Below are 19,258 nucleotides of genomic sequence, written 5' to 3' on the forward strand. Positions count from 1 at the left end.
ACCACCAGCCGTTATTCCGTTTAGTCATCTTTAAGAAAGATAGTAGGAAGGCAGACTGAGCAATCTGAGGAACCTGAGAGACTCAGTAGATTGAATTTCATGTTCAGAGCCATTCCACTGCCAACTCTGCACATATGGAAGCTGCAAGAGCCTGACCAGACTAGGCAAGAATCAGATAGCATCATCAGTGGAAATGTAATACTGCCACTTTTGCTGCTTTTGGTTAAATCCTGGACACTTGGAAGTGGCATGTGGAGTTCCTGTTCTCCCATGCCTACCTCTGTCACTTTAGTGTCTTATGTCTAGTTACATTCCCCTCACAAACACAAGACCTTTTACAAAGCCACTGTGAACCTATCCTCAAAAGGGCAAAGTAAAAGCAGTTTGTCAGGTCACTGAGATTTCCTCTGAGGGCAGTCTAAACTCTCATCTTCAGCAGCAAGGAGAAACATGCTTTTTTAGGGTGAAAGTCATCCCATAGATGCTTTGATGCTTTTTTGAGCCATTACTTAAAAGTCTTGGCACATACCAAAAAATAGAACATTACAGCAAGCAGAACAAGTGTAAAAGATAAGGTGTTACAAGAACCCTCCTGTTCACCCACCACCCATGCCCCTGATGAAGCTGAGGGCACAGCTTATCAAAATGGCTGCAGCTGAGCTAACAGCTTGCTGCTGATGGGAGCAAGAGGGCCTGGCTCTCTGCTCCTGCCACCCTCCCTGTACATCTGATTCCAACACAGCTGCACCTGTACAACAGCAGAAAAGTCAAGAGACAATTTTTCCCCACACCGATTGGAGGGATAAATGAGTTTACCCTGAAATCAGGAAAGGAGAACTGGGAGGGGAGGTTCACACCGCTGACACACCATGAGAAGGGAAAAAGAACAGAGGCAGAAGAATTTCCTGTTCTGCAGCAGCAAGCTGGAGCTCAGGCTGGCCATGCCATGAGTGTGCTCTTGATGATAATTGCAAAGGTGCCTACCTAGTGAGATTTATAACAGAGGGAATGCCTTTGCATCTAATCAGGGCATGCTCATACCTCTTCTCTTGTGCACTTGCTGATTTTTTTGTTTGAGTGCTTACACACGTGTACAACCTTTCAATTTACGCTTTCTACTTACAATCTTACAACTGCAATCAGTTTAAAAATAAACGTTCCTTTTAAAAACACAATCCTCTGGCTTTACTAAGTATCCAGCATCCTGTCACTTGTAGATATCACTGAAGAAGAGCATTCAACTGCCTTTCCATTTAGCTTGACCAATGATTAAATATGTTGTTTCAGCCAGACTTGTGACTGCATACAGATCAGATGTGCAGTCTGTGGTAGCCATTAACATGACCAACAGTAATAGGAATTTTTCTTTCTGGCAGCATTTTTAAAAACTGCTGCATGGACTGATTTTTATGTTATGGTTTTCAGTAGTTCTTTTTAAAGGCAGTTTCACAACGAATTCTTTTGATACTGCACATACTTGCCTGATCTTCTTCCTTACAGCAGTTGTTTGCTACAATAATTCCCCTATCTTCACAGCTCTTGGTTGTATCTACATTAATTTTAGTAAGTTCAAAAGTAGGCCATGGAAGAAAATGAAGTGTGGGCAAAGTGCAAAAAACTCTTCAATAGTTTCATTTAATTTGACATATAAAATAAATATGGATTTTATTCTGGGCTGTATTGTCATCTTCAAAAGATTGCAAATCCTAGAAAGTCATTTTATTGGGTCTTTGGTTGGTGAGTTTTAAGCAATAATTTATTTCAATTAAATGACAGCATCTTTTAATCTCAATGAAATGACTTGGCATTCAAGCAGTTCTGCTTTTAGAGCTTTCATACATTTATTCATCTGCCCAAATTTCCAAAGACTTTAGAGTTCAGTTGAAGTTTCATCCTGAATTAATGATTTAAAGAAAGCAATCTGTTTCATTACAACATGGAAGGAACGAAACAAGATGAACATTACAGGGAACAAGGGTAATGTGGTAACTTCCAATCTGAAAAAAGCAGATACAAGCCCACTGTAATTGCTGACAAGTGCATTTCCATGTGCCAGAGTTAAAATTAGCCCTCAATAGCTATGATTTTTGTGTCAATAAAACTGGAGCTTCCCTTGGAAACAATGGCATATCATGAAAAGACATTAGTGTCTTTCAAACAAGTGAAGGTGTTAAACACTGCTGATACACTTTAAAAGTATCTCTGTGCCTGAATAGATCATGTTTAATGTCACTCAGTTGTAAGATCAGGCAAAATAATTAAACCCACTATTAGGTGCCTGGCCTTGGCATCCACAGTGATTCAGTCATTTCCAACAGGGCTTGTGAGCACATGAAGTTCCATTTGCTTACACCATTCTGTGGCAAACAGCTATGATGTGCTACCATCCTCCATTTTTAAAGTTTTTGTGCTGGCACATCACTGGTAGAACAACAATGCCTGAAACTTTCTGGTAATGTTTTGGTTTTTTGTTTTCCTCCTGTTGTTTTTGTTGTTGTTTTATTTGCAAAGAGCCCTAATAGCTCTGTTTTCTATAAATGAATGTTTTCAATTGGCAGAGGAGCAGCCCCTTCAACACCAGGGCACTGTTTCTCTATTCTGATGAAAACTGTTCGGCTAGAGTGCATCAGGAACTGTTGAAGTCTCCTAACAGAATTTATCATGTTTTCCTTGTTCAGTCAGCAGTAAAAGGAAGTTGTAAGTTAAAAAAACTAAGCCAGCCAGAGAAGAATTTCACATTATTAAAACAAAAAGCCACACAAAAACAAAATCCTGACCACATTAAATATTTTTTTAATGCTGTATCTACAAACTATTGATCCTGACTCAGTTTAGTGTGCTACCCCACCACATCCCAAGAATGTATATCAGAAGCATAAATAGATTTCAAAACGTGCAACAGTAACATCCATGAAATTCTTTACTGTGCCATAAAATAAAAAGCTTTTAAAAAGGCTCTTTGACCGCATCTGTTCTGCTCAATCCACAAATACACCTCCACACTACTTAGTCTAACAGTCCAATTTCTATTCTGATTCACACATCTGTCACAAAAAAAAGGAATTAAGCCAATATACCATGAATTCTTCCCCTTCCTGAATCTGGGATTTATCTCCACAATGTGTCTGAAACTGAGAACTGTAGAAGATTGAAATCCTGAAAAGCGCCAGGTTTATTCCATTTAAAAAAAAAAAAAAAAAAAAAAGAGGAATGAGAAATAGGAACTTAGGTAGCATGATAGCTTGATGTTATAATTTACTGATGAGTTATTTTAATCATAGAGAATCTGGTACCATATTTAGAGGAACCTTTGCTACACCTGAATAAGCAGTGGAAAATGATCTAGGGAAAAACTTATTTCTAGACTTATTTCAAGGTAGTCCAGGCAGTAGACAGTCCTATGATATTTTGCTTTAGAAGAGAGTATAGTATAGTAGTACATGGTAGTATGAGGCAAAGAAGGAGATAGTCATCACCTTGAGAAACTGCTATGGAACTTGGAACTGCGACAGATCTGCAGTGTTTTGCTAGCAACAAGAAGTAGCTGCAGTGTAGAGACAAAGGTGCAAAACAGCCTGTAAGCATGCTGAAATGGACTTAGACCAACCACTGAGATTCTCACATGGGTGCACAAATAATGAGCTGAATTAGAAACTGCAATACTGACAAACAAAATTAAACATGTATGGCTTTAACAACCCTAGTAGAAGATTTGTGCTTATTTAGACATTGTGCTTGCAAACCAAAGAGCTTCAGCCTCTGGAATAATCATCCTCTCCAGGTTCAGCTTGTAGAATATGTCAAAAATTTAATTCTGTACAACACTAAATATTCTCCTGATTCTCTGGTGTTCACAACCCTTTACTACACTGCCAACTGCACCATTCAGAAACCTTGCATACAATTGAGTAATGAGAAAGTTTCAGGGGTGTTTATCAGCACTGCTATCTGAATGGCACTGGAATAAATCGGGCCATTCAAAGTTCAAAATTATTTCCTCAGCAAATTCTGAGGTACATCTTATGATTGCCTAAAGTAAACCCTTACAATATAAACCAAGTAATTTGGAAGAGGGAAGACAACAGCTGATGGAGATTGTGTCTATACTTGGTCCCCTTAAAGTTTCTATTGCCATTGACATGCTTTATTTGGGGGGGAATACACCTGAATTGTACTTTAAAACACAATAAAATGTTTTTAGAATTGTATGCATTTGATATGCAACTTTAGTGTATTCCAGCCTTGTATGCTAAGAATATTGATATTTGTTAAGAAGTTGATCTCTTCCTCAGCACAGTATAAGATTGACAGCATTTCACCTTGGTTGATTTTATAGCAGGTACACTCTATCAATGGCCATAATATATAATATTAATTGAAAATATAAATAGACAAGTAACTGCAAACTCTATGAATGGGAGGTTAGATTTACTCACATATCTTGACATTCAAAATTTCTTACATATTCTAATTACTTTTCCTTCTGAACAACATTTAAATGTCTCCAGAGATTTCACTATGATTTCCAAATATATCAAATTACATTCAACAAATCTCAATATAGAAAAATATCACTATCTCTGTGAGTAGCTCCAAACTGATGATTTCAAACTTACTCAGACTATAGTGAAAGCATGTTTTCTCCTGGTCCTTTCCCAACAAAAAATTACATTTATTATTGTACTCCTTTAGCTTAATACTAAACATGGATGATATCTTAATGAATAATTTCTACAAGAGCACTCTGTCTCCCACATCAGTCACTATATAAGTCATTTTTTCTCCCATAGAGAAACAAGCAATCACTTGGTTTCTCATCTGCTACCACATGGCACCCATGAGGCCACCACAGAAAAGGCTTATTTGTGCTTTAGCAAAGTATTAGATTATTTTGTCTGGATTGGACATTTCATTAGGGGCATTCTTTTTGCTTTTCTTACGTATTTCTGTGCTGCTTAGTTTCCATCCGCTGAAGAAAAGCTGCAAATCAAAACCACAGCACTGTTCCATACAAAGCCCAGGTGTAGCATATATTCTATAGCACAAGTGCTGTTGCTTACACAAAGCACGTAAGCAAAGCATCAGTACAAAAATAACTCACTGGAATCAAGCCTGTAGGGACTGAACTTCAATGAACATCAGTTCCCTTATATCCCAACAAAGTAAGTTCACACCAACACCTTGGTCTGCCCTTTTAGTCATTTTAACATTCTTTAATTCAGTGAAAGATCATGCTTCATAAATGGCACCAATACCATGCTGTCATCTTCCTTGATGTCAATATTTCTCAGTCTATTCCATAGCTGGACCATAGCTGCTTATGAATGCAACTCAGACATTGTAGGTGTATATAAGTTTTATATCGCTTACTTCTCCTGATCTAGTTAGAAAAATATCTACTTCAAGTAGGATGACACACCACACTGACTGTTGCTAATAAAACACAGAAGAAAAGATTTGCCCTTCCCAAACTTTCCACAATGAAAATCTGGCCTTTTTAGCCATATTAATGCATTGAGTTTTTAAGAGTATGACTACCTGAAGTCTCTTCTTTCCATGTGAGAAATTTCTTCAAATATAATCTAGCCCACTATTGCCATCAGAATATCTAAATATATATATATATATATATATATATATACACTCCAAGGTATTTGTCATTTAATCTTACAAATCCTGTGTATTAAGTCTTTTAGCTTATAGTAGATTATGTACAAAATGAGGATCGATAGTATGATATGCTGAAGTTGATGGTCAGCACTTTACAAAATACGCAGATTAATATGCCACACAGTAATTATACATCAATCTCTTGAACAGGCCTACACATTAGCTCCATCATCCTTAAAATTAAAGACTGACATAATACTATGACTAAGACTGTGTGCATGCCTCACTGCTAACAGCACAGAGTACTTTCTGTAGCAGTTCTCAGAGTTCTGCTGAGAAATACTTAAGCAGCAAATAGATGTGCTGACCTCTGCATGCCCATTCAGCTGACCTGAAGGCAACCACTTGAATACATCCCTGAATGAAAGTTCTAAGTTCTTCAAATAAGTTTCTTCAACAGCCTTTTCTCTAACAAAAACTACTTTGGAACTGAAACTGATATCTTTATGTGAATCTTAAATACATTGCCATTATATATCTAAACAAAATATTTTTATTTACAAAGAGCAATGTGAAACTCAGCTCCTCAAAGACAAGTAGCGGTAGCCCACTGCAAAGGTAAGGAAAATGGGGTAAGATATGAACCAAATCTCTTTTATTTGTCTTACTTAATTTAACAATTTGCTGTAACTTTCTCATCACCCTGAGTTTATAGCAATGCTTATATCTGTTAATAGTTTGAGCAGTAAACAACAAAGAACAGAAGATTAACAACTTTTGACATGATTCAGATTCAATATTCTCATTAATTTGTGCTATAACAGACACCATGTTTCACTGCCAATGCTTATATCTTATACTTTCAACCCAAATTATATTTAAGAATATAAGTTCAGAGTTAAGTGTTTTATATAACAGTAGGCTCAAAGCTGGCTTTGGTATAGTTTTGTTAGTGGTCAGACAGGAAACCTGGATAGCAAAGAAGCTGGATGTCAAATATTTGCCACATGCAACCAACACATTGCTTGATCTAGAGTTAACACAATTGTTTAGCTGAAAAATGTTCTCATCTCTGAGTCATGCCTGCTACTCCTGATTTTTATTTCTTCACACTGCTCCATAACTTTACTTTCAGTACAACAAAAGTGATCAAGAGCTTAATAATACATATCAATATATTTTTTTCCCACACACAAAAAAACCATTCTACTTACCAGATTATTAAATTTTCTTTTATGTATAGAATAAAGGATATTTCAGTTTTGTTTTGGAAATACTGGAGCAGAAGATCACTTTCAATTTTACCATGAAGTTTACACTCTAAAAGATTTGAGCATATGCTTATAACAGCATCAAGCATCTGTCCCATAACTCCAGACTAAAATTTCTATCATGAAAAATAAGAATAGACTAGGTAATGAAACAACAGACTGAGCGATATCTAGTTAGCAGAAATAAGTTTCTTGAAGCTGAATCACTGTTTCTTCAATAAGAGGGAAAAAGTTTTTTCTCCCATTTTTGTGGTTTGCCATAAAAACAATATTTTTCACTTATAGTAATTATTAGATTTTTTTTTAAAAGTCATTTTATTATTATTTTTCATCTTTTTTTTCTGTGTTATTATAGAAGATAACACAATTAAACAGCTTTATTGTGGTTGATTATGCAAGTTTATTTTATCCCCTTCTATCTTCCTAATAAGATTAAGATCACCTAATTACTCATTTGGATTAAGACTTCTTGATTTACAAAACTGAAAAAATGATCTTTAATTTGCTCACAAAAAACAATTCTGAGGTTACACTACAACAAAAGAACACAGCTATGCCAATGGTAAAAAAAATGGAAAAAGGATAAAGATCTTTTCTTCACTAAAACTAGTGTCCAGTTAAAAACTGACAAATGAACAAAAGGACAAGATAATTAACACCTATTAGTTCACATTTTGGTCTATTAATTACAACTTCTTCCTCACGCTAGAACATTATTAAGAGTCATTCTATTACACCAGTACATTTGAGATCTGATGCAGCCTTCCTTACAAGTGTCATTTATAACAACTAGATGCACTGCAGATGTAAGAAGACCCAGATCAATTAATGACACTGTTGTTCGTAAGACTACTCATTCACAACAAGAAAACCCTTTGTAACCTTTTTTTTATTTCTGTTTTTGTTTAAATCTCAATTTCAAATCTTCAGAAGGTATTACAGATTTTTCTTACCTTTATATCTCCACATAGGGATACATGAGGGGTCTGGAGGGGATACATGTGAGGGGTCTGGAACACAGGCCATATGAGGAGAGACTGAAGGAGCTGGGAATGTTCAGCCTGGAGAAGAGGAGGCTCAGGGGAGACCTCATTGCTCTCTATAACTTCCTGAAGGGAGGTTGCAGTGAGCTGGGGGTTGGCCTCTTTTCTTGTGTCATTAGTGATAGGACCAGAGGGAATGGCTTCAAGCTACGGCAGGGGAGATTCAGGCTGGACATTAGGAAGTATTACTTTTCAGAAAGGGTGGTCAGGCACTGGAATGGACTGCCCAGGGAGGTGGTGGAGTCACCGAGCCTGGGGGTGTTCAAGGAAAGGCTGGATGTTGTGTTGAGGGACATGGTTTAGTGGGAGCTACTGGGAATAGGTGAACGGTTGGACTGGATGATCTTGAAGGTCTTTTCCAACCTTGGTGATTCTATGATTCTATGATTCTATGAGAAGACCCTTCCCTGCAGCAGACTCCACATGTTATGAAAATATATGCCGCAACCTCTGAATACCTCTAAAATTTAGGAAAAGAAAACAATAATTTTTAGGCATGTGGATCTTACGTTCTAAGTCACACTCCTTTACTCATTCCTGCAGTCTGCATTTACTATATGCATGTATTTGGTTCCACAAATACCATCCCCAATGTCTCTTTCTTTCTGTCTCCATCTGCGTCTTGTTCTAGTCTTCTTGTTTCACTGTAAAGTGTATATTCTGAATAATGGGAATTCTCATTTCTTGAAGACAGGCTAGAATGGCATACAGTATCAGTATAGGTACTTCATAAGGTAGACACCAAGCATTACACACATTAGAGATCAGATACCGGACACTTAAATACTATGATTTCAATGAATCATAGAAACATTTCTCTTGGAAGAGACTTTCATGATCAAGTTGAACCATCAACCTGACCTACCAAGTAGCATCACTAAACAATGTCCCTTAGTGCCACTTCCACATGTCTACTAAATACCTCCCAGGCTGGGGACTCCACCACTTCCCTGGTCAGCCTGTTCCAACGCTTGCCCACTCTCTCTGTGAAGGCATTCTTCCTAACATCCATTCTACGCATCCCCTGGCACAACCAGAGATCTTCTTGCTTTCAATCACTTGCCACTTAAGAAAAAAGACTGACACCCACCTTGCTGCAATCTCCTTTCAAGTCCTTGTAGAACACAATGAAGCCTCCCCTAAGCCTCCTTTTCGCCAGTTCTCTCAACCACTCCCCATAACTTTAATTTTCTAGTCCATTCAACAGCTTCATTGCTCTTCTCTTCAGACATCTGAGCAACTCAGTATCCTTCTTGCAGGGAGGGGTTCAAACTGAACACAGTACTCAACATGCACTTTCACAGAGCGGTGCAGAAGTGGAAAATCATTTCCCTAATCTTGCTGGCTACACTATTTCTGTTACAAGCCAGGATGCCATTATCCTTCTTGCCACCTGGGCACAGTGCTGGCTCCATTTCAGTTGGTTGTTGATCTGCACCACCAGGTCCATTTCTGTCAGGCAACTTTCCAGCCACTCTCCCTGAGGTCTACACCACTGATTGAGGTTGTTTATGACTCAAGTGCAGGATCCAGCATTTAGCCTTGTTACTGAACAAGTCATGCAGCTGGACTTGGCCACGCATCTAGCCTATCCACATCCTTCTGCAGGGCTTTCCTGACCTCAAGCAGATCAAAAGTCTCACCTAAATTTACAGAATCATAGAATTATTTGAATTGGAAGGGACCCTTAAAGGCCATCTAGTCCAACTCCGCTGCAATGAAGAGGAACATCTACAGCTAGATCAGGTTGTTCAGAGCCTTATCCAGCCTGACTTTGAATGCTTCCAGGGATGCAACACGCAACAGCACTCTGGACAACCTGTTCCAGGGCCTGACTACCCCTACTACAAAAATCTTCTTGCTTATATTTAATCTAAATCTCCCCTCTTTCACTGTGAAAATAATCCTCCCTATCCTATCACAGCAGACCCTGCTAAAGAGTCTGTCTCCTTCTTTCTTATAGCCCCCCTTTAGATACTAAAAGGCCACTCTCAGGTCTCCCTGGAGCCTTCTCTTCTCCAGGCTGAACAGCCCCAGCTCTCTCAGCCTGTCCTCACAGGAGAGGTATGCCATCCCTTGGATCTTTTTTGTGGCTCTCCTCTCAATATGCTCCAACAGGTCCACACTTCTCTACTGGGGACTCCACATCTGGACACAGTACTGCAAGTGAAGACTCACCATAGATGAGCAGAATCACAGCCCTCAACCTGCTGACCACACTTCTTTTGATGCAGCCTTGTGTGTGATTGGTTTTCTGGACTGCTAGGGCACATTCCTGTCTCACGTCCATCTTGCAATCCACCAGTACGCCTAAGTCCTTTTCATTAGGGCTGTACTCTATCTTACATCCCTCAGATTGTGCCAGTGGCAGGAGTAGCCTCAATCCAGGTGCAAAGACCGTGCACTTGGATTCACTGAACTTCATGAGGTTCTCCTGGGCCTATTGATCAAGCCTATCTAGGTCTCTCTGGATGACATCCCATTTATTGGGTGTGTTGACCACACCACATAGCTTGGTGATCATGCTCCATGATCTTCCCAGGCATAGAGGGGAGGCTGACAAGTTGGTAGTTTCCTGCATCATCCTTTCTACCCTTCTTAAAAAAGGGTGCGACAGTGCCTTCTTTCCAGTCACCAGGGACTTCACCTTTCAATTTTCACTTTTCAAATACTGCTGAAAGCAGCTTGGTGACTATGTCAGCCAATTGCCTCAGGATTCTGGGATGCATTTCATTGGGACCCATAGACTTATAGAAGTGCAGGTTCCTCTGGCAGCTGCAAACCTGATCTTTGCTTACAGAAACCTTTCTTATTCTTCCTTGTGCCATTTGTCAAGTCCAGTTCCAATTGGGCCTTGGCTTTCTTGGCCCCATCCTTACACAGCCTAGTAGCATCCCTATACTACCTGTCCCTGCTTCCACCTCCCACTGCCTGTGCATTTTCTTCTTGCTCTCCAGTTTGACCAGCAGCTCTTGGTGCAGCCATGCTGTTCTCTTGGCTTTCTTTTCTGAATTCCTACACCTGGGTACAGAGAGCTCTTTTGCCTAAAGAAAACTTCCTTGTAGATCTGTCTGGTCTGCTCCCTTGTCCTCCAGGACAGATTCCCAGGGGATTTTGTTGACTAACTCTCTGAAGAGCTAGAACTTGGCTTTCCTAAAATTAAGCTCCCTGATTTTACTCTTTGCATGTCTGATATCCCTCAACAGCATGAACTCCACTGCTTCATGATCACCATAGCCCACTGTAGTTTTCCAGTAGCTTCCAACTCATGCAATCTGGTCTAGGTAGTCTGCTTTGGCAGGGGAGTTGGATTAGATGATCTCTAGAGATCCCTTCCAGCCCCTACAATTCTGTGATTCTGTTCATTTCCCAGCCTGAGTGTGTTGCTGTCGAGGCACTTCAGTTGGGCAGCTGGTCTTTTTAACTTCTGGAGAGACAACCCCTTAATTCCTTTGGGATATTTACTTTTAGTCTCCCTGTTGCCTTCATCATCATAAGATGAGAAGGTTGAGGGCTTCCACTAGCACCTTGTTCCTCCAACTTAGCAATGCCATTCCTTATCCTGTTGTAGGCATACTCTCTATCACCCCCTTCCCTCTTCAAACCTACCTAGTTTAAAGCCCTGTCAGTGAGTCCAGAGAGCACCTGGGCCAGAATCCTTCTGCCTGTTTGAATCAGGTGGATCCATCTGAGGCCACCAGGAACCAAGTAAACTGCTCCTCTGTGTTTAAAAAAAAAAAAAAAAAGCCAAAACTCCTGTGGTGACACCAGCCTCTCAGCTTGTAGTTATCAGCTATCAGATGAGTTTTCCTGGTTCTGTGTCCTACCCTAGCACTGAAGGGATAGAAGAAAACACCTGTACTCCTGTATCATCTACCAACCTCAATACCTTTTGATACCCCTCATGCTTCTCTCTGTGACTTCATTGCTGCCAGCCTGAACTATCAGTAAGGGATAATAACCAGAGGGGTGAATCAGACTACAGTCTCTTGGTATCTGCAAACATAATGAGGATATGCTCAATCCCCTCATCCAGATCACTGATAAAAGTATTAAACAAAACTAGCCCCAATACTGAGCTACAATGAGTGCCACTGGCACTGACTGCCACATCAGTGGCAGCATCTGTCGGGTTAGATATAACTATACTGTGATTAAATAACATGGGGCAATTTCAAAACATGAATTAAGAATTTCAGTGAATTTCTACAGTAAAACTGCAGAAATGCTATGAATTTACTGGTACAGTTACTCTGAATATCTAAGGTTAAGATCCCCTCCCACCTTTTTTTTTAAAAAAAACTTTTACTCTGTTTTAATTATGAAGATGTGTCATGGTTTTATGATTTTTGTTATTGGTATTCCACATCTCACATCATATAGTGCACTGGGAGTTAAAGAGTTAACGCTCCAGTTCTGTGTATTGCTGATAGTTCCAGGATATCTTTCTCAGAGGAGAGCTACAAATCCCTGAAGACCTCACTGTTCCATTTCTGTTCTCTGTCCAGAGAGAAAGATAAAAACACTTGCAAGTCACGAGACAGCCCCCTTTCTTCTGCTCATCTCTGCAGTGTGTGCTCCCTCTCACCTTCAGCATTAGAATAAAGCCATCAGTTTTGGACAATCTCTTTCTCATTTTATTTATAAGCTTCAATTCCAATTTTATTGTATTATATTGCCTTATCTTGCATTCCACCACCATATTTAGTAAATTAATTTTTCCCCTTAGCTCGTTGCTGTTTTGTTTTTCTGCCCATCTCCCTACCTTTTCACTACCTCCTCTCTGCCCTCATCTCAGAGCAGGTGTCTGTTTTTCCCTTCATCCCATTGGTCATGGAATGGGCCAAACCATGACAGAAGGCAGGGGAGTCATTTTTGTTTTTGCAAACTACAAATACTTTTTTTTTTTCTGATCTGTGCTATTGTTCTTTATCTGTTCAAGATATAGAAATTAGTTTTTATTATCACACATTTCTTACTGATCTTCTACACTATGTACCATAAAGAACATGTAAGTTTCTTGGACAAACTGATATTTCGCCTGCTGCAGTAGTCTAGATGCTCTCCAGCATATTACAGCTTTAAGAATTAAAATAATGAAACACTAAAATTTATCAGAGCTTGGTGATACACCTTGAAATGGGTAACAGAAAGTACCAAGTTTGGAACTCACAGCTTGGGAACAGAGGGGAACGTACTTGAACAGTTGATTACATTTAGCAATGAAAACACTAAATACAATTTTGAAAGTTAATATTGAAATGTTTCCAAGTATAAACAGCAACTCAAGGAATAGTATATGCACACTGAATCACCACGTTCAAGAATAATTAATTTGTAGTGCAATAGTTACAGAGAAAGTCTTCTAAAATAATAATGGGAATGGATAGCTTATCTTAAAGAAAGGCTAAATGAGCTTGACTTGTTTATACTAGAAGATAAAAGGTGCAGAGAGTTGTCTTTTTTTTTCCCCACCTACATCATGATGGAATTCAATGAAATTAGGAACCTAAGCTCCTGAAAACTTTTACATTCTGCTTTGAGAATGCGGAATATCCTGTATTTGAACTGAATGTGCTGTGACCTAAACAGCTAATTATTTACTTTGTGATTTCAAGGATGGAAAATAAATTTCCCTTTTGAGAACCCTTTCAGATTTTGGACATCCTGAAATATTTCCAGAGTATGCAAGTTTATCAGTCACATCAGATCTGTTCCTGTGTATGTAGAGCATGAAGCTTTCAGACATGGTGACTAAAATTCTGAACTACAGCAAGTTGACACCTGAAGTCAAAGGCAGAGTCATATTCATGACACAAGAAGATGGCATGAAATGGAAGATCTGGGGATGGAGAAGATAACATTGGAATTTAATTGTATACATTTAAAGCACTAAAACAGTGTACAAAAGAGAAAATTTTAACTAATTCATATAGTTTCACAGCATCAGATATTAGAACACTGCATCCATTACCTGAAAAAGCAATCTGCATACTTAAGTGATGTGTGCAATTCAAATGCACAAAGATTTAAACAAAAGGGCCTTTCCTCCCAAAGAGGATAAGCAAAGCATGCTGCAAACACCAAAGCCACTCAATGCTCTTAGCCTTTCTTTCAAGCGTCAGTACTATTGTGAACTTTTAGTGTATGCTTTTCATTTAAAAATCATATGGATCAATTACAGAGGCATAGCATTAGTATGTATTTAATTATACACTGATTACAGCTGCTATGCAAATATTTCCTTAAGATGTGTTCTTAGGGACTCTGTGCAACTGCCTTGACGTAGGGGCTTCCTCTTATCGTGTGCCGGTAACAGTTTACTTCTAGAAACATTCCATTTATAAAATCAGTTACAATCACAGAGGACTGGTTGGCTGAACAGACATGCTGTAGTTATGTAGTAAAATCTCCTACAAAGTGAGCTAATATTTATGAATGATTTCAGGAGATTTGTAAATATAGGGAGCTTTTCCCTAGCCCTTTGTCCTAGGGAATGATATACACGAGCTCTCTATCACAAAGAAGCTTCACAGAAGCATTTATTAATGAATTACTGACATGGCAATTGTTGCAGAAGCAAACTTGCATTCTGTTTTCAATGCAGAATCACCTGATACACACTTGATATCAGCTTCTTATGCATACAGAAAAGAAAATTTTAAAATGTTTTGTGATAATGTCAAAACATAGCTGCAGATAAGTCACAGAAACAATTCCACTCACTGGAAAAATCATTTTAAAAAATCCCAGCAGTTGTCATAGCTTACGTTTTAATGAATTGGTTCTTTTCTTCGTGGTTTCTTAAAAATCCAGCACGAGATACATAATAAAATGGAAATACTTCTACATTCTGTTGCTACATTAAGGTTAAGAAAAAAATATGCAAATAAGGAATTTCAAATTGCTTTAGAGACCACGCAAGCAGGCAAGATTTATAAATATGAAAGGAAGTCAGCCCTGGTGAAAACTCATGCAGTTCCACTGACATTCTTAATAAATGTGTATTTTTAGAACTGCTTCTATACCACTGCTGTTAACTCTTTGGGACTCATATAGTACAAATGTATTACTCCACAGTAATTTTTTCCTATGTTCTGCTCTATTTACTGTTTTCAGTGGTCTTCCTTCTCAAGAACTGCCCTGAGTTGCTGACTGTGATGATTCCTCTCACTTTACTAAAAGATGAAATTAAAGTTTACCACCATTTCAATACGGTTGACTTTCCTTTTACCAGTAGTTCACCTTCCTTCACCTCAATTCTGTCACTGTTTACAAATCTGGATTTTGCATTGACTGAAACAAGTGAAACTCAGAATTGATCAAACTGACCTCAGAAACAACAGGTCAGAAAGCTGCCCTAAGGTGCAGATCCTAACAGAGGTGCTAGCACAGATTGTCTCCTGACCAAATGAATTTTACGTGGGGAGGTTTTGTCTTACCTGTAGCAAAGAAAGAAAAATGAGGAAAAGAACTATTTTTAATCTCTAGACATTGAATTCTAAAGCTGCAAAAAAATCCTAGATCTTTCCCTTACCTTTATTTATTGTGTGGCTTCATAAATGTACCAGCTGTTTTTAGCCCACCTGTAGAAACTCATCCTCCCTGTCCATCATTGAGAACGCTTCCCCTTTGTGAAGCGCCAGAGGTGTACTTTAAGCTTGATGAAAGCAAGTGACCAAATACCAGATCCAGGTTAGAGCTCTTGGATTTAGCAGATGAGACAGTACCACAAGCTCAGCTATGCAGCAAGCACTTGGCACACGTGCTGCTTGGCCATGTGCTTGCCCCCAGATTAGTCACGGCTGCCTCTTCTCAAAGTGTTAGAGAATGAGGTAGCTCTAAAGGCTGAAAAGGGGAAAATTCTGATGGTAATAAAAAAAAGCATGAAATTACATTTACCATATGTACGCAGAGATCAGGCAGAGGAGCACAGGACCCCAATTTCTAGGACACCAGGTTTTTTTTAAAGTATTCTTCTCGCAAAACTGCTCTTTCTAATCAGATTCTGAACATTTAATGAAAAAGACACCTTAGTTACTCTATTGCTCCATAATTATTGGTTCCTAGGGGTAGAATAGGGTAGTCCAGTGATACAGAAGATACCTGAGTACTCATTGAGCTTTGTCCATTATTTGTACTACAGCTAACTTGTTAGCATCAAAATCCTGCACAGGACACAGAAGAAAGTCAAGAGAGCCATAATAAAAGTTCCAAAACCACCAGGTTCCTATAGGATCAGTGGCTGAGACCCTCTTGGAATGTTTTTCAGCAAGACTTCTTGGTGACTCAAGTTAAGTCTGTGAACGTATCTGTTCTCATACTACAAGAACACCTTAGATAATATCCTTTATTTTTCTTGGCAAAGACTTCAGTTTTTACTGGTATTTAGAAATATCATTTACATCACTCTCACTAACAGTTCAGATACCTTGCTTTCCTCATTGCTAAATGGTGCTTATGGCAAGGAGTGCCTTCGTGCTCTCAGCCTATCTACCTACAAAACAACCAGATGCACGCATCATTTATTGCATTTACAGACAGGCAGGAGAATAACTGATATTTTTTTTTTTTTGGCAGTAGGGGTCTGAAGAAGAATCAGCATGTGCACCTTTGAGTTACTTCAGTGCTTTAGTAGCATTGGATCTTGGGATCACACATGAAAACAGCAGTTTTCATTCATTCACCAAATATTGCACTGCATCCAAAGAGAAATGCTCTGTAGCAGCATTTCCTCTCCCATTTCTTGCAAGAAAATAATTTTGTTGAAGACAGGGAACTACTGCAGAGTCCAGTGGAGGGCCACAAAGATCGTTAGGGGCCTTTCACCCTTTCAGGTTTTCACCCAACTGCACTTTTTCCCTTTGAACAGGGACGCCTGCAAACTGCCCTTCCTCTAACAAACAAAAAAATTGAAATAAAACATAAATTGCAGAATTATTTATTAGCAAGAAAAGGCTATAGGTATCTTTTGAGTACACTTCATGATAGACGAAAGACAGCCCAAATGCAGGTAGTTCATAATCACCTAGTTTCAGAATATGCATAGACTAGACCCAAAACCAGAAAGGGTGCAATGTGCAGAGAGACTTTTATCCAGGTGCTATAAGGCTTTGAATAACTTCACCTGATGCAAGGTGCAATTCTCCTGTATGGCTGGCTGAACAGTTGACAGTCCAATCAATAGGGCACTACCACTGTTGGACAGTACAATGTACTGCAGAAGGTGAAGTATTGGCACAGGTTGCCCTGGGAGGTGGTGGAACAAACATCTCTGTGGGTGTTCAAGATCTGTATGTATGTGGTATTGAGGGCTGTGGTTAGCAGGCATGGTGAGGATGGATTGGTGGTTGGACTAAGTGATCTTAGTGGTCTTTTCCAACCTAAACCATTCTATGATTCTAAGCACTGATGTCGTTCTCCAAAACATGCTTATCTATTTGCTATTAAAGCAAAATAATTTCTTATAAGGATATGCAGGCTTGTGTACTTCAAGGCTGAGCACTCTCCTCCTCCTGCCTGTTACCCATGGAGACTATATGCTGGCATGGTCTCCATGGAAACAGTGGACAAACTTCAGATGTTTTTCACTGCTTCAGATAAAAGCCATCTGCATGGTTTTTCTACTTCTGGCCCTCAAACAAGCAGTGTGGGCTCACAGCCACCAGGACACCACTTGTCACCCCCAGACTTGTGGCCCTGCAGCTGCTGCTGAGGAGCAGGGCCAGCCTACTCCATGTTCACCTCCCCTTAAAAACAAAAAACAACAACCCTAAAACACAACAAGCCAAAACAAAACAAAACAAAACAAAGCACCCAAACATTTCTGTTCCTTCACATTCCTGCAGAGTATAGCCACCTACTACTCTCCAAGATTCCAACTTTTGTTTTTGAGATCTGTGACATGCACTCTTTCCCATCCCAAATGCTTTCAACCAGTCACAGACAGATTTTACTAAAACATACCTCATCTTCAACCAAATAACTTTAATAACAGATAAAGAAAACATTGCCCATATAATAAGGGAACTCCAACCCCCTATTCTAATAGAATCTGAGCTGTGATGTATAAGCTCAATTTTTACTAACAGAGAACGGATTTCCTAGGGCTCAACCTTGAAAATTCACTGTGGTCTAAGAATTTTGATTTCTTTCTTAAATTGGAAACAAGCAATCACCATGAAAGGTCTTGTGGATGTTTGTCAATACTGAAGTCATGCCATGTTTATTCAGGTATAGGCAATTATGGACTTACAATTTAGTTCCTGATACATGAGGTGAAAATTCAGTGAGCTCTCACAAAGCCGCACTGTTTCTCGCTGACTAGAAAATATTTCTATTTTTTTTTCCCCCTCCTCTGCACTAGCTGAGATGACAGATTACAACTAGAAAGATCTATTAATTAAACAACAGATTCAGTTTCTACAGATTTTCCAGACAACACCAACTAGATGCTCTATTACACATAACGTCTGGTTTGGGTTGCTATTCTTATAGGGTTTTTAAGGTTGTTTGTGGTTTTTTTTTTTTTGTTTATTACCAGAAGCAGATTAGAAAAACAGACACATCCTAAAACCCAACCTTTGGTGCCACTACATGAATGTTCCCATTCCATGTATTCAACAAATTACATCATTGTAAGAAGCCAATGTCTTCACAATAGCACTTCAGTTATGAAGACAGACATCTCAGAGGGTGCCTCCTAATTTCAGGAATCGCTTGCAACTCTGTTTTTATCTCTCAGTGGGTGGAAATGTACTGTGTAATGTTACACGCATATTACGTGCTTATGCTGACTGTAGCTTATAAATTGCTTTGATTCCCAACAAAACAATGTGCTGAAATAATTTTCTTAAATTTTTTAACAGTTAGGAGTTTCCTACCAATCCAGGGCCTGCTACAAATTCAGAATGGCCCAAGGAGAAAGCAACTGGTGTTTTGGAGGGCAGGAGTTCATAATCTGCCTGCATATAGCCACTTCTACATGCAGAACAATCTCCAGCCTGGTCCTGACACAGGCTACCATTAGATCACTTTTTAATCATCTCTTCAATAAATTTAAAAACCTATTTTTCTCCGAATATCTTACAATTAAGGGTATAAGATGCTATCAGGACAAAAGACTTGTTGACACATTACTTTGTCAGCACAAACTGTATTCTTGCCATGTTTCGCAAGACAGCTTTTCCCTATTTCACACCAAGATTTTGTTGATTTTTTTTACCAATGTTCAGTTCTTAACTGACCAGTCCTCTATCACAATTTCTGCAGTTCTGGCTGAAATTAGTGTCAAGCTCACACACTTGTATTTGTAAGAAGTATCTCATTATGTGT

At 38.9% G+C, this 19,258-nt stretch overlaps 1 protein-coding gene across 1 annotated transcript in view; it reads right to left on the minus strand.

The window, feature by feature from the left end:
* GABBR2 (gamma-aminobutyric acid type B receptor subunit 2) overlaps positions 1 to 19,258 on the minus strand; it is a 451,814-nt gene that overhangs the window by 371,220 nt on the left and 61,336 nt on the right. The gene's annotated exons all lie outside the window — the stretch shown is intronic.

The sequence above is a fragment of the Lagopus muta genome, chromosome 3, assembly GCF_023343835.1.
Source record: "Lagopus muta isolate bLagMut1 chromosome 3, bLagMut1 primary, whole genome shotgun sequence".
Classification (NCBI taxonomy): Eukaryota; Metazoa; Chordata; class Aves; order Galliformes; family Phasianidae; genus Lagopus; species Lagopus muta.